The 15,709-nt window shown below is 44.3% G+C and overlaps 1 protein-coding gene across 4 annotated transcripts in view; it reads left to right on the forward strand.

Annotated features, from left to right (window-relative positions):
- Cdkal1 (CDKAL1 threonylcarbamoyladenosine tRNA methylthiotransferase) overlaps positions 1-15,709 on the forward strand; it is a 594,700-nt gene that overhangs the window by 369,232 nt on the left and 209,759 nt on the right. The window lies entirely within an intron of this gene.

The raw sequence follows: 15,709 nt of genomic DNA on the forward strand, positions 1-15,709 counted from the left end.
ATCTGCCCCTGGAGGTAGAATAAATGAGTCCATCTGTTTCTTCCCTCATGGCAATGGACCCAAACTGCCAGCTTCATCCAGGGCTCATGCTTGACACCAGCCAGCCTCTGGGTCCCCTTCCCGTTTGTTTTGTTTTTCTCTTTTCTGTATGGTAAACAAATATAGCAAAGTGCAGTGACCGCACTTCTCTGTGAATCTTTACAAATGCTCTCCTGATTGTGACCAGCCCCTGGACACTCGGAGCGTGTCCAGGCCCGCGTGTGATCTCCTCTCGCCCATTCCTAGCAGGTGCCTCCTCAGTGGAGTCCTGAGGCATGCGCTGAGCCGAGTCGGCTTCTCCGGCGTGACGGAAAGTCCACAGGGGTCGTTTGTGTTGTGTGTCTCTGTAATTTATTTTCCATTTTGGTGGTGTTAAGTGTTGTGTGGTGGAAATACACCGTGGTTCGTTTACTCATTCTCCTGGTGAGTATTAGGTTCATCTCCAAATTTTGATGATTTCAAATAGTGTTTCTGTGAACATTCTGCACACGTTTTTAGTGGATAATGCAATCATTTATCTTAGGCGACATATACTGGGCTTTCATAATCTTGGCAAACGTGTAAGAGTTGCTGCTGTTAAATAGACTTTTTGAGGAGAATTAGAAAATATCCTTCAAGAAATTACCCAGTGTATTTTCCTCAACAAGGACAAGAGTTTGTGGTTGGTTGTGAGTTTTTTCCTAATGGGTTATTGAATATAGCCTCCAAGAGAAGGAAATAATTCAGAACTTAGAATTTTGTTGACTGTATCATGGCAGATGGAACCACACAATAATTAAACCACATACTTTATTAGAATACATGTCAGTGCAATTTACTTAAATCTGTAATTAAAAGGTGCACATTGTCTTCAAGAGCACTGTGCTGAAGATCTGGAACCACTGGTTTCTAACTCTGCTTCTTGCACTCTGTAACTTGGAGGCTTAGGCAAGTTTTGTGTCCCCTGCTGACCCCTTTAGATCTTAATTTTTTTGTTTGAACATTGGCATGATGGACAGGAGTCTGGTCCATGTGATCTCTTAGCTTCTCTCCAGTTTCTTTATTCTATGATTTTAAAAAATCCATGTGTTCTGTTTCCTTACATATCTAATTAAAAATTAATCTAATTAAATTACGCTGACTGAAGAAAAAAAGATAAATACATGATTTGAAGTCATGAAAGTGAATCTAAAATTTTAGATTACTGAGATGATATTGGGTATACTAAATTAAAAATTGTGTGTTTTTGAAAATAACACTAAAAACTTCATGGCAACTTCTTTGGTTCTGTAATGTGTCACAGATGTGGCCCCTCAGCTACGCATAGTGGGAATCCTGAGGGACAGTCCACTTGGAAGGTTGCGAAGGTTCCAGGTTGGACAGGGTTGACAAAGTCAGCTTGAGATGCTTACAAGTGCGACTCTTCAGACCCTTCATTGACGGGCTTCACGTGTGGTGGGACTTTTCCTTAAAGTTCTCAGGAGGTGCTGGGGCGTACGGAAAAGCCCGTTAGCTGTTTCTGTGATGATTGAAGGTAGACATTTCCTGTCACAGTCTTGCCATTTTAAAATCTGATTCCCTCATTACATCCACAGGAGTCTAAATGGGGTTTGGTATTATGCTCTTTCTTACTGCAGAAATGTATGATTATTTTTAGCAATGCAAAGTACTATGAATACATAAGTAGAAAACAGAGGTTAGGCATACAGATTCTGTGAAGTTGAGCTGTATTTAAAACCACGGTGTTCTCATGCTCTTTTAGTGTTACAGGCTAAAAGTTTTATTACCAAGTGATGACACACGGTATATCTGCTTGGAAATGGACTTCGGGAATTTCTCATGTTGCATATTTTAATGTTCAGTGAAAAAGATGAATTGAATTATGACTTTATAATTGGTATAAGGATATCAAGAGTAAAATGGCTAGTGAATGTAAGGTTTTTAAATTTTTTTTTTAAAGAGAGAGGAGAGAGAGAGAGAGAGAATTTTTTAATATTTATTTCTTAGTTTTTGGCGGACACAACATCTTTGTTGGTATGTGGTGCTGAGGATCGAACTCGGGCCGCATGCATGCCAGGCGAGCACGCTACCGCCTAAGCCACATCCCCAGGCCCTAGGTTTTTAAAAATTTTTTAAGAAACAATTTTTATTTATTTTGAAAGTCTTCTATTTTGCACAGGAAATTTAAAAGAAGATTAGGCACTAACATGGTATTTGAATAGTATCCTTCCCTCTTTGAGTGATTTATCTTGTTAGTTGATCATGCATCTTGTTTACCCTGAAAAGGGTTTCTTTTCAGGCTCTGTATATACTTTGTAATATTCATTATTTGTCTTTGTTTTATTTAGCTTTATTTTTGTCTCTGTGACCAAAACAGCCAACAAGAACAACTTAGAGGAAGAAAAGTTTATTTGGGGCTCTTGGGTTCAGAGGTGCCTGACTCAACTTCTGTGGGCCTAACAGGAGTCGGCACATCATGTAGGAAGGGCCCAGCCGAGGAAAGCTGCTCCCTCATATCGAGAGCGAGAACCAGGAGGGGGTGACCCGGAGGATGCACCCTTCCAGGGCACACCTCCAGTGGCTCGCTCCTCCAGCCACACCCCAGCTGTATGTCGTTACCTCCACTCATTTAAGCTGTGACTGGGCACAACTCTGATAATCCAATGATTTTATCTCTGAACATTCATGCATTAACAGGAGCTTTGGGGGATACCTCATATCCAAACCATAACATTCTCCACTTGACCCCTCAAAACTCATGTTCGTCTCACAATGCAAAATGTATTTATCTTATCTCCAAGGATCCCATAGTTTTGAAAGTTTTATCACTTTCCGCAACTTCAAGTCCAAAATCTCACCTGAGGCTCTAGGCAAACTCTTGTGAGCACCTGTAAAGATCAAAAGGAAGGCCAGGTGGCACCTGCCTGTAATCCAGTTGGTCAGGAGGATTGTGAGTTTCAAAGTCAGTTCTCAGCAACTTACCAAGGCCCTGAGCAACTTGGCAAGACCCTGTCCCAAAATAAAATATAAAAAAGGGCTGTAGATGTGGCTTAGTGCTTAAGCACCCCTGAGTTTCAATCCATGGTACCAAAAGAAAAAAAAATCAAAAGGAAGCTATATATCCAATATACAGCGCACAGAGTGAATGTTCCTATCCCCAAAGGAAGGAAGAAGGGATGGGACCCAAAGTAAGACCACACTCTAGCTGGGCAAACGGGTCACGTAGCCCTACCCTCAGCTTGGTGTGTGCTCTCTGAAGGGCTTGGTGGCCCCCTCTGGGGCCTAATTGCCACCCACACTGTGTCCTTTTTACCCTGTCTCTCTGCAGCCAGCAGCTTCTCTGGGCAGACAGTCCACACGTTCCTGGCGTCCTCCGTGATGACGGAAATCCAGTTACTAGTTTATTAAAAAAAATCAAGCTAAACACCCAAATGTCAATCTCCCACTCGCCTCAGTTCCGGTGAGCTGTGTCAGGTGTCACGGCTGGCTCTGTCTCCCTGCACTTAGCTGACAGTGTGTCCACGTGTTCCTTTGGCTCAGGTGGACCCGTCCCTTGTGTGGATTTGTTCATCTGGGACATGCTCTCCCACCGCTTGGCACCATTCCTCCAGGGACACCCACGTTTTGCTCTGGTGAACTGTGCACGTGGGTGGATTCCACGGAGAGTGACCTAGAGACATCTGAGGAAGGGACAAAGTCATCTTCTGCACACACAGAAAACCACCTGTGGTTCTCCCCCGTCTCCGTCCTGGGTCACTGCAGCGCGTCACACGTTGTTCTGTCATTTCTTGCTGCTCTGTCTTCTGTGTTCTCAGACTCCTGCCATCTTCTAAAATATTAAAAGCCAGATTGTTTAATTTGGCAGTCACTTTTTCTCACCTAATGTAGAAGGAGATTCTTAGAGTCTACTACACTATGTTAAATCTCCATTGTGATTTGCTGTGTTTGTCCGATCCGTTCGAGAAGTAGAATGCATTGATATTATGTATTTAGAGTGCATTTGATCACTGGAAATATTCCGTCATTGGAAAGAACTGGAGAGAACTTTGCAAATCAAGCTCAATTATCTAAATTTTTATATCAGTTAGCTTTTTGTTTCTCTGACAAAATTACTCAACAAAAACGGCTCAGGAAGAAAGGTTGATTTGGCTCCTGGTTTCAGAGGTTCAGTGCTTGGTCCGTTGCTGTGGGCCTAAGACGAGGCACAGCATCCTAGCTGGAGCACATGGTGATGGAAAGCTGCTCAGCTCTTGAAGCAGGGAAGCTGAGAGAGCGGGAGGAGGAGGGACTCGATACAGTCCCCAAGGGCACACCCCCACGACCCACCTCTAGCCACACCCCACCTGCCTACAGTTAACTCCCAGCACAGTAGTCTTATCAAATGGATTAATCCACTGGCTAGGTTATAGCTCTCATATTGGAATTATTTCATCTCTGAACATTCCCTGCACTAAATCAGGAGCTTTGGAGGGACACTTTATCTCCAAACCACAACAGTGATGAAATTTCATCTCCAAATGCTTGTGATCAGACGACTGCTTCTGTTATCACTAGGCAGAACCTTGCCAAGAGGGTGCATTAGATATTTATATTTGTAGAGGCTACAGAATGACAGAGAAGAGGAAAATAAAAGTCTTCCTTTCTCCCTCTCAACTGAAGAAGTGTATTTTAATTGCATGAAATTACAATTTTCATCTGATTAAAAAAAATAACTGTTGTAAAGGCTTAAGTCTTAAAAAGTAAATCGGCTCATGGAATGGACTTTCTCCTGGCTTTTCTGCCCATGCCAGAAGAGCTGTCTGATTTTTATCTTTGAAGCCCAAGTGTTTAAAAAGCAGCAGGTTCTGATCTCAGAAACGACCTGACAAGGTCTTCTGAGACGAGCTGGCCTGGCACGTGCTTACTGGAAATGCATACATTTTAGTTCCAATTGAAGAGCCGACGTGGGAAGGCAGTTTCACCAAGTGAAAACGTTGTAGAAACAGGGAGAAGATATGTTGCTCATTGTTGCCCTATAAAACATTATATTCTTCTTTATTAATTTATACTTAAAATTCATGTTGTTCAATAGCAAAAGATTCTCATGAACTTGTCACCTAATTTCAGGTGTCACAGTAAAAGCCATTTAGTTTAAGCATTTGAAGTACTTGAAGTATCCACACATTTCTGATAAAACCGAATGCTATGGTTTGGATGGGACTTAGGTATGTCCCCCAAGAGTTCCTGTGTTGAAACTTAGTCCCAGTAGTGGGGGTGTTAACAGGGCAGAAACTACTTTATCTGGGGTGTGTAGTGGTGGGGCCTCCGGGAGGTGTGAGGACCAGATAAGGTGGTGCCCCCTTTAAAGGAGAGGGGGAGGGACCAGAACACACATGCACTCCCGGGCTCTTGTCGTGTGATGCCTAGAGTCACCTTGGACTCTGCTCACACAAGGGCCATCACCGGATGTGGCCCTTGGATTTTCTATTTGTAAGCCAGAGCCTTTTTTTTTTTAAAATAAAGCATTCAGAAATTTTGTTATAATATGGACTGATACACTGACCGAAGGAAATTTTGCAGATTGTAAAATTTGCAAATTACATTTAATGTGTATTATATGGTATATAAATATATGCACACGTACATACAGTTCCTGATTCATGATGGATTCATGCATGATTTTCAACTTTACAAAGGTACAAAAGCAGTAAGCACTGAGTACAAACTGTACTTTAGACTTTGAATTTTGATTCTTTACTGGGCTACATGGTGCGCCCTGTGATACACTCTTGGGGTGACAGCACAGGCTGTACCACTCCCAGGCCTGCACCTGGAGAGTGCCCAGGTGCATGGTCAGCATTCAGCCTTCGTTGAATCAGTTGTAGCACTTTTCTTTTTCCTGCCCTAATTGTAAAATTGGCCTTTATCCATTCCTGTAGGTCATCACCTGAGCTCCTCCAATCGGAGTGAAGGGCAGCCCTGCCTTAGGTTTGAGATAAAAGCAGGTGGTCTGCCCACTTGGGTGCGCCCGCTAACCCCTCCTAGCTCTCTCGCCACCCAGAGGTAAAGGTTGGCCTTGCCCATCACTTTCAAGCGTGTGTTTGATGTGCTAGGATGTTGGGTAGACTGTTGGGTGGAGTTTTTACTTCTGATATTTTCTGTGATGTGCTCATTGGGATCTAACCCAGTGTGAGCTGAGGAACATCTGCATTTATCTCATTTTGTGGAGACTGCTCTCCAATGTTTCCTTCCTCCCCAACTCTCAGAAATGGTTTGTTGTGAATACTTTTCTGCAAATTAGTTCGTCTATTTTCCAAGAATTATGACAGGGTTTGGAAGGACCACAGATGGATGCGTCCACAGGAAGTAGACTTTTGGAGACCCATTGGCTCTGGCAGTGGCAGGAAGGAAGACGTTTACATTCTCGCCCCACCATTGTGTTCTGGGCCTGTGATGGACTTGCTGAGTCTTAAATGAGAAAGATGCCACCTTCCAGAGGTGTCCGGAGCCTCGGTGGCTCCTGAATGAAACTCAGAACAGCATCCAGCACACAGAATTGGTCATCCTTGAATTTGCCCTCAGGTGTAAGGTGTTGGGAGCTTGGTCTCCAGAGCAGCAATCTTGAGAGGAGGAGCTTTGGGAGGTGACTGAGGCACTTGGTTCCTCCATTCATGGGAGAGTGGAGCAGAGGGCTCCCTGAGAGGGGCTCTGTGGTAGAGGCGAGCCCTCTGGTGTTCCTGCTGTGGCCTTACCATACATCACCCAGCTTTGGTATGGAGTACAGCCACAGGTAACAGACTGACACAGATGCGAAATGCTATATCACTGTTACACTGCTGTTATTGTCCAGTGGTCTTTAGTGGGGTTAGGAGGCCAGTAACAGGCCATGGCCTGTACCCCGTTCCCTCAGGGTTCTGGGGTAGGTGGTGGCAAGTTAGGGGAAAGCACCTGGGGACAAATGTCTCATTGCACAGATTCAGTCTCTCTGGTGGTTCTTCTGCTTCGCCCCCAGAAGAAGGGATGTAAAGTCGGCCTGGGCTTGTCAGGGACTCGGGACTGTGTCTCTCCTCTGGTGACTGGTTCTCCCTGGGAGATGAGGTTTTAGGGATGGAGTCCAAGGCAACAGCACTTCTTTTGGAAGAATTTCCTTCAGACCAGGAACTCCAGAGAGCCCTACCCTGTGGTTGGGGGGAGTAACCAGGGCCTGTTAGAGACCCTGCTCCTCATGCAGCCCTGTGTCCCTTAGTTCAAAGCCCTCAGCCTGTCGGGGTGTCACATGTGACAGCCTGCTTCCTGAGCCCCAGCGTCACTGCAGCCCTGTTGTGATTTGGAAGGGAGGGGCCTTCTTGTTCCTCACTAGTCCCCCATCTAAAGGACTTCTCAAGGTCCCTGGTTTTAGCCTGGCTCACAGTAGGTGGATTTGGGAGGGGCCGGCTGGGGGCCCTCCTTCCTCCTTTCTCTTTCCTCTTCATTGCTGTGCTCTTCTCCCACAAGCCCTTCCTTTCATGTCTGTTTATTCTTTCCATTCTCCTGTCTGAGCTCCAGGGACCCCCTTTCTCTGATGTGCAGAACCCCAGCACTGGTTGAAGGTGTGTTGCTGATTTCTCTCTCTGCAGCTTCTCTGTGTGTGTTCATATTCAGATTTCTCCCTCCTGTTATGCTAATGTGCCAGCTTGGGAGCCCCTGGGTGTAAGTGCCTGGGTGATTTGGACCCTGTTTAGAAGAAAGGTTTTCTTCCTCTACTTTTGAAGAAATAGAGCTCATCCCTGAGGATGAATTGTCAAGAAATATTGTTAGCTTAATATTTTGGTCTTTGAAAATCATTTCACATTCCCCAAGCCCACTCGATAGAATCAGATACATTTTTATAATTTAGTTCTTTCAAGATGATGTAAGAGTAATGAATTTTTCTTTTAATAATCTCTTTTTGGGGGGGGCAGGGGCGATGATTAGCATTTCTTCTATCTTTGGTTTTCAAACATCTTAACAGGAATATGGCATTTCTTTTATATTATGGGAAATCATTTATTTTTTTAATGTTCTCCTGTTATATTATGTGCACTGGTTATGCATCCTTTTCTAAAGGAATGTAACAAGTTTAGCCCTGTAAAATCCTATAAGCCCAACCATCAAATGGACAAATTTCTCTTTAGAATGATTTCAAACAAAAGTGCATTTACTACAAGAGTAAATACATAGAGAATCATTAACTACTCCCCATGGGCTTTTTTTTCCAAATGTACAAGATAAGTGATGAATAGAAGTCTAAAAAAATTGCATGTCACTGGGCTACTTCATAAAATATACAATAATTTTAAATAAACATTTTATGTAACATATGACATAAAACATATATTTGTCAAAATTAAAGTCACGTCAATTTAGGATCTTAAGCATTTGTTTTCCATACCGAAGAACAGTTGTGAACTGGGAAACCGCAAACCAAAAAGTGGCCTGCAGTCTCCACTTCATGTCAGTCACAGAACAGTTTGTTGGGCATAAAGGAGGGCAACTTGGGCCTTTTTTCAGGATGATCAGTCATGATTTAAAAAAAAAAAAACTGGTGAATTGATTTGTTTATAGTTGAGTGGTTTAAATTCATTGCATCATGAGGATGAGGACAAAAAACTCAGACTGGTTTTTTGTTGGTGTTTATGGTTAGGTTTGGGGGTGGGACCAGAATTTCCTATGATCAGTTGGCCTGGAGCTGCTGAACTCTGGCCTCTGTTTTCATTTCTGCCAGTTCACATCTCTTACCTCTTGCTGTTTGCCTAGAAAACGTTTTGTTTATGATTCAAAATTGAGCTCTCCCTTGGGTGAAACCTTGGCTGCCGGTCTAACAGAATTCCTGCTTTCCCTCCCCCATTGTACCTTGGTAAATGAAGTGCTTTTCCACTCTAAGACTTACTGAAAGTCTGTTAGGAAAAAGGACCTTCCCTGGACAGGCTTCAGTTCTGAATCCACTGAGTCTCCTCCTCTCAATTATAGACACTGAATTTGAACAGTCTCTAAATGCTTTTGTTTTTTGATCTGTAAGGTGAGATGCGTCATTCCATCCATAAAACAATACACACACGGCACATGCACACAGGTGGGTGGGTGGGTAGGTAGACCGACGGGTGGGAGAGTTTATTGTGGGAATGAGCTTGTCACAGTGAGAGACTTAGAAGCCCAATCATCTCCCATTTGCTTACTGGGGCACTAGGAAAGCCAGTGGTGTAGCTGGCCCTGAGTCAGAAGACTTAACAACCAAGGGATTCGCTGGTGTAAGTCCAGATAAACGAAAGCCGAGGTACCAGGAGTACTTGTGTCCAGAGTAAGGAAGATGGCAGTCTCATCTATGGAGAGAATCCCCCTTCCTCTGCTGTTGTGTTCCATTTGGGTCATCCGTGGATTAGATGACGTCCACCCCCACTGACCAGGGGAGAGCATCTTTTACTGTCTGCTGATCTGAATGGTAGTCCCTCCTGGAAACACCCTCACAGACACACCCAGAAATAAAAAATCACCAATTATCTGGGCATCCCGTAGCCCAATCAAGTTGACATTTAATGTGAGTTATCAGAGCCAGTAAAGGTAACTGTTGTTAATAAATGACCCCTAAAACTCAGTGGCTTATATCAACCAAAAATTCTTGTTCAGGCTGGACATCCATCATGGACTGATTGTCCACATACAAGTTGTCTCCTCTCCAGAATTTAGAAGGGGGAAAGAGAAAAGCCCTGATGTAGCCTGCATATGCAATTTCTTTCCCTATTTTATTGGCATGGCAAGTCACATGCTACTCCTGAGTGTGGGGGAGTAGACTGCACCCCAGAGATGGAGCACAGATGGGATCCCACTGCTTCTACAGAGTCCTTGGCACACAGCAATACAATCGCCAAAGAAATCCCAGAAGTGCCTGTTGAGCACTGCTCCTGCATGGTGAGGAGCTGGAGGAGATACTCGGAGCTTCCTGCAGAGCGCCTGATATTGAGCAGGAGGCGATTACGTATTCATTCATCTGCTCATACAGTGTAGAGGGGCGTGTTATCAGCTTTTCATCCCAAATCCTAGAAAGACGGTTTGATGTTCCCCAAGTCTTGCTTAGCTGCATACATACCAAGTCACTCATAACTAAAGCAGTTAAATCACTAGGCCATTCTCGGTACTGTGTTCTGCCTTCAACAAGAAGGTACAGTTACCTAAGGTAATCCTCAATTTGGATAATCAGACCATAGATAGATCAGTGATCTTAAAGTGAATCTTTAGCATCTGCCTTTCCATTAGACTCCTTAATTATTTATGTCACGTTTTAGAGCAGCCAATAGAACTATCTCAGCTGATTGTTTAACTGCCTTTTCCCCATTAAATTGATCAGCTGTCAATTTGTTCTTTTAGTGTTTCACATCCTCAGTCTTTCTTTTAAATGGAAAAAAAAGGCAATTCTAGGTGGATTGTGCCTCTTTTTGGAAAGTGTATCTATTCATGTTATAGATAGCATTTGGATCACAACAGTTTGCTGTTAGCTTTTCTCTTTGTTGTCTTAAGCTAATACAGTACTGATAACTTTTTGGTATGTGTTCAGTTTCATGAATTTTGACTTTGATGTAGATTTGGGCAGCTGCCCCTACAATCATGACATGATACAAGAGCTTTCTTGGCTTTGGTCTTATCGGAGCAGAATAATAATTTTAAAATAAGATAAAATGCTAATGATGTCAGTTCAAAATAAATTGTGTGTACAACCACAACTTTCAGCCTTTTGGTATTAGCATGAAGTTGCGCGTTGTGTGTTGATGTGCAGAAAGATTGGCTGATGCTGAGCTGGAGAGGTGTGGGGGAGGGGCGCCCGCGTGCCCAGGTCTGAGAAAGCTCATTAAAAGGGATGTTTTCTCTCAACCTGCTTTACCGCAAATCCTGAAGATGTGAACCCTTTAGAGTTTAAAAGTGAATTTCCTATTACATAATCTACAGGTCACCTGTAGATTAGACTGTTCACTCCTCCAGTCCTGTCCATTCTGGAGGTAAGGATGGGAATTTCCCTTCTGAGCCTTTCTCCTCCCCTTTCAGATGCTTTTAGTGGTAATTTATTATTAAATCTCCGAGTGTAAATGCAGGTCCTGGTGATTCACTTAATGGCTGTTATAATGATATTAATTAAGTGATGGATGAAATATGCCTCGGGTCCTGTTCTGTCTGGACTTGTGTGACTTTGCGGCTGTTGAAGGTGACTCTAGAAACAGGACCTCGGAGAACACGGGCACTGCTTTCTCCACTGTTCCCTGGGTGTGTTGCAGGACTGGCTGGAAATCGTCCTCCGTGCTGCACGATGGTGTCATCTCGTTGCTCATGCTGTAGTTCCAGGGTGCATGCCAGCACTGAGAAGCAGACAGAGAAGTAAAGATAAGCAAATTCTGCCCTGGGCAAGAAGGTGTGTGGTGCGATTGCGGCAGAGAGACGTGGAGACTGTGGTGAGCTCGGGCACTGAGCCGTGAGCTTCCAGCTGTCTGAACAAAAACAGATAGAAAACCAGTAACATGACATTTCCACAGCAGGAAGGGGCCTTGGAAACCTTGGAAACATGCTCAGCAGAGTCAGCCAGGCACCAGAGCACAAAGTCTGCGTGCCGCTGCTCCGAGGCACCTTGAATGGTCTGATGCAGAGGTAGCAGGTGATGGGGGCTTGCCAGGAATGGGGTGCTGGGAGTGGGAGTGGCAGTTAATGTGCATCGAGTTTCAGATTGCGAGGGTGAAAATGTTCTGCAGATGCTTAGTGGGTGATGGCTGTACGGGGTTTTACTGTCCCTAATGTCACTGAACTGTTCACTTAAACATAGTTGAAATTTTAAGTGTAATATATATTTTGCCAAAAACAGGAATTTTAAAACCCACATAATATCATCTATATCTCATTCTTCTCATTTTAAAAGAACTAATTATTTTTTGGTTTGGTGTTTGTTTTTGTGGGCACCAGGGTAATCTATCAGTGAGCTAATGCCCTCAGCCCTTTTTCAATTTAACATGGTCTTACCAAATGGGTAAGTCTGGCCTTGAATTTGTGATCCTCCTGCCTTGGCCTCCCCAATTGCTGGGATTCCATGTGGGTGCCACCATGCCTTGTTTTTTTTTTCTTAACAAAGTGTCTTAGATGACCTTAAACCAGTACAGAAGCACAGAGCTCAGGATTGTGCACGTGCGTGGACTTCATCACAGGCTGCAGGAGAGCAGGGCCTTTCCCTGAGAGTCGTCAATGTGAGTGTAAAGGAATCTGACCAAGTATCACACGTTATACCTTCACATCCTGAGGACTTTGGTAGCCAGTAGTATAAGTATTCAAAACCAGGTAAAATATGGTGGTTAATTTGAACATACCCACGTATAGGACAGTTCTTTAAAAGAAGGCTGTTTGCATTCAAGTATTTACTTTCCCTCCTTAGTATATTAAGGGAACATAGCAGACATGGAGTTTGTGAAATGAGCTGGTCAGGGGGACAGCACCCCTGCCATGTTGATCGGGGAGGAGCCAGTTCCCCAGGCCCTGCCATCTGTGTCTTAGAAGCCTGGAGACATGGACCTCTGAATTATCAGTGGCCTTATGTTCCAATAGACGCTGTCTCCATGCTGCTCACTGTCAGAGCTCCAATGATGGGAGCATACACACGCAGGTGCACAGTCGTGCCACCACTACCTGCCCTCTGCCCAGGCGCTCAGCCAGCTCGGAGCAGAGTGCATCCATGCTTCATCAGAGCTAGGTGCTCCCCAGCCTCGGGAGCCTGGACCCCACATCATCTCATGGGAAGCAGGTTGGGACTCTGTGTCAGTCTTCTCCACAGGCACACCTGATCACCATCGTTTACTTGCACAGTAGGCCAGGGGCTCTGTGAGGAAGGTACTATCAGTACCTCTACTTCATAGATGAGGAAACCAAGGCACAGAAGCTACGGGCAAGTTCGTTTTATAAAGTGTTACGATGTCGTCTCTCACTTCACCTCTGTTTAGTATGAGACAGCCGCATGTGGGTTGGCCTCTGGGCCTTCTGTGCTGTTCCACTGGTCCCCGTGTCTGTACCATGCGGTTCTTGTCCCTCTAACTCTGTAGTATAACGTGAGGACTGCATTGTGATGCCTCCTGCTTTGCTCTTCTTGCTGAGGCTTGTGTGGATATTTGGGGTCTTATGGTCTTATTTTTCTAAATGAATTGTGAACTGTGTTCTTAGTTCTGTGAAGAATGTCGTGGGTATCTATATTGGCAGAAAGCCTTTTTAAAAATATTTTGTAGTTGTAGATGGACGGCATGTCTTTATTTTGTTTATTCTTATGTGGTGCTAAGGATCGAACCCAGTGCCTCACATGTGTAAGGCAAGTGCTCTGCCCCTGGGCTACTGCCCCGGCCCAGGAAAGCCTTTTCAACAAATGGTGCTGGGAAACCCAGAAATCCATATGTAGGAGAATGAAATTTGACCCCGACTCTCACCCTGCACAAAAGTTAACTCAAAGTAGATAAAAGACCTGGGAATTAAACCAGAAACTCTGCAACTGCTTGAAGAAAAATGTAGGAGTGCTACCTGCTCCTCGGAGCGTTCAGATCCAGGATATACGAAGAACTCGGAACTTAACACCAAAAACAAATCACCCAGTCTGCCAATGGGCAAAAACCCTAAACAGACACTTCTCAAAAAAAGAAATACAAATGGTCAACAAACACATGAAAAAAATGTTCACCATCTCTAGCAATTAGGGAAATGCAAATCAGAACAATATTGACATTTCATCTCACCCCAGTCAGCATGGCAATTATTAAGAATACAAGTAATAATAATGTTGGCAAAGATGTAGGGGGAAAGGTCCATTCATACATTGTTGGTGGGACTGCAAATTAGTACAGCCATTCTGGAAAGCAGTATGGAGATTTGTCTAAAGACTAGGAGTGGAACCACCATATGATCCAGGTAGCTCACTCCTTGGTATATATCCAGAGGATTTAAATCAGCCTACTTGAGTGACGCAGCCACATCAATGTTTATAGCAGCTGAGTTCACAATAGCAAAGTTATGGAACCAACCTAGGTGCCCTTAAATGAATGGATAAAGAAAAAGTGATATTCTCTCTTTCTCTCTCTGTCCCCCTCCCCCCTCTCTCTCTCTCTCTCTCTCTCACACACACACACACACAGTGAAGTATTAGTCAGGAAGAAGAATGATATTAAGTCAAAAGTTTTCTCTGATACGCAGAAGGTAATCCAAAATGGGGTGAGAGGAAAGGACAAAACGGGTGCAGGGAATTTCATCAAAATAGAGGAAAGATCTGTAGAACAGACCATGGAGATTGAGTGGCAAGGAGGAGGGATGGATTAGGGAAGAACAGGGGAATGAATCTCTCTGAATTTTTCTATGCACATGATGAATACACCACAATGGATCCCAACATCAAATATGTTCACCACACTAATAGAAAAAAAAAAACTAAATAAATTGCAGAAAGGTCAATGGAGTAGAGGGAGGGAGCAGGAAGAGGGGGAAGGGACAGGGGAGTGCTGGGGACTGAATCAGCAGATTATATTCCATGCTTTGTGAGTATGTAAAAGTGCATCCTGATGTCATATATAACTAGAAAAAATCAATGAAAAGGGACAACACGTCATTTGTCACCATAGTAGATACACTGAAAGGCCTATAAAGCTGGTGCACCTGCCCCACCCCGTTAGGTCTTTTTGCAGTTATTCTCCTCAAGCATGCTGGGATCCTGTTCAGTGTGAAAGCCTGAGAAGCAGAGAGCGCGGATGGGCAGTGTGTTTTCTGTAGGGCACGCGGGACGAGGCCATTCTGCCAGCAGTGCCTGTGCAGTCGGTGCTGAGCCAGAATGAACAGCTACCGAGTGCTCAGCCTGGAAATGGGAGTCCGTGAAGGTGAACCGCTGTTTTACCACTGGGTGGGGAGTGAGCTGCGATCCCAGTTTAGTAATGCAGAGATTCCTGGCACAGGAACCCAGGATTTCTGGAGGAGAAACTGTAGATAAAGGATAGCTGTGAGTACTTGTATTTGGTAATACAAATTCCTTAATGGAGAGAACGTTCCTAAAAACAACTGAACTTCTGCTAAGAAGCTGACTGATTCAGTTCCTCTGTCTCCTTGTACTTCAGTAGAAACGCTGAGCTTCCAGTGAGCAGAAGGAAGATGGGGACGCAGGGGGCCAGGTTGATTCCCGCGCAGGGCTGACTGGTAACCAAGAGGTAACCATGAGAATCAGCCAGCTCTTGGCTCTAAGATCCTTCACAGCGTCGTCTTGAGGACCAAAGGCTATAACACATGTGCAAGTGTCGAACTTTCAAAGCTGGGAGTCACTGGGCGCACACAGGGTATTAAGGAGCAGCTCGTCCCTCCTGGACTCTGTGCGTGGTCTATCTCTCGTGGGTGACCTGGCCGTGTGCGGCGGAGAAGGGCCCAGTTTGTCATTGCTTACGGCCTGGGCAAATGGCTTTACGTCTGCCACTCTTCTGTACCCACGTAGGATCCTCGGAGATTTTAAAACATTGAGTTTCCGAGTTTCATTCACTGTAATTTGTTCTCTTCAACTTTGTGTCTGAGATTCTTCTTCTCTTTCCCTTCTCTTCAACTCTGCATCTTAACTGTAGGTACCCAGTGTCGAACCAGCACATCTCATTGGTCACGTGCCTTTCCATAGTAGGTACCAAAATTATACCTGATCAGTAACCAAGTGCAATAAGAAAAAAAA

This window comes from Urocitellus parryii, chromosome 8 (assembly GCF_045843805.1).
Source record: "Urocitellus parryii isolate mUroPar1 chromosome 8, mUroPar1.hap1, whole genome shotgun sequence".
Lineage (NCBI taxonomy): Eukaryota > Metazoa > Chordata > Mammalia > Rodentia > Sciuridae > Urocitellus > Urocitellus parryii.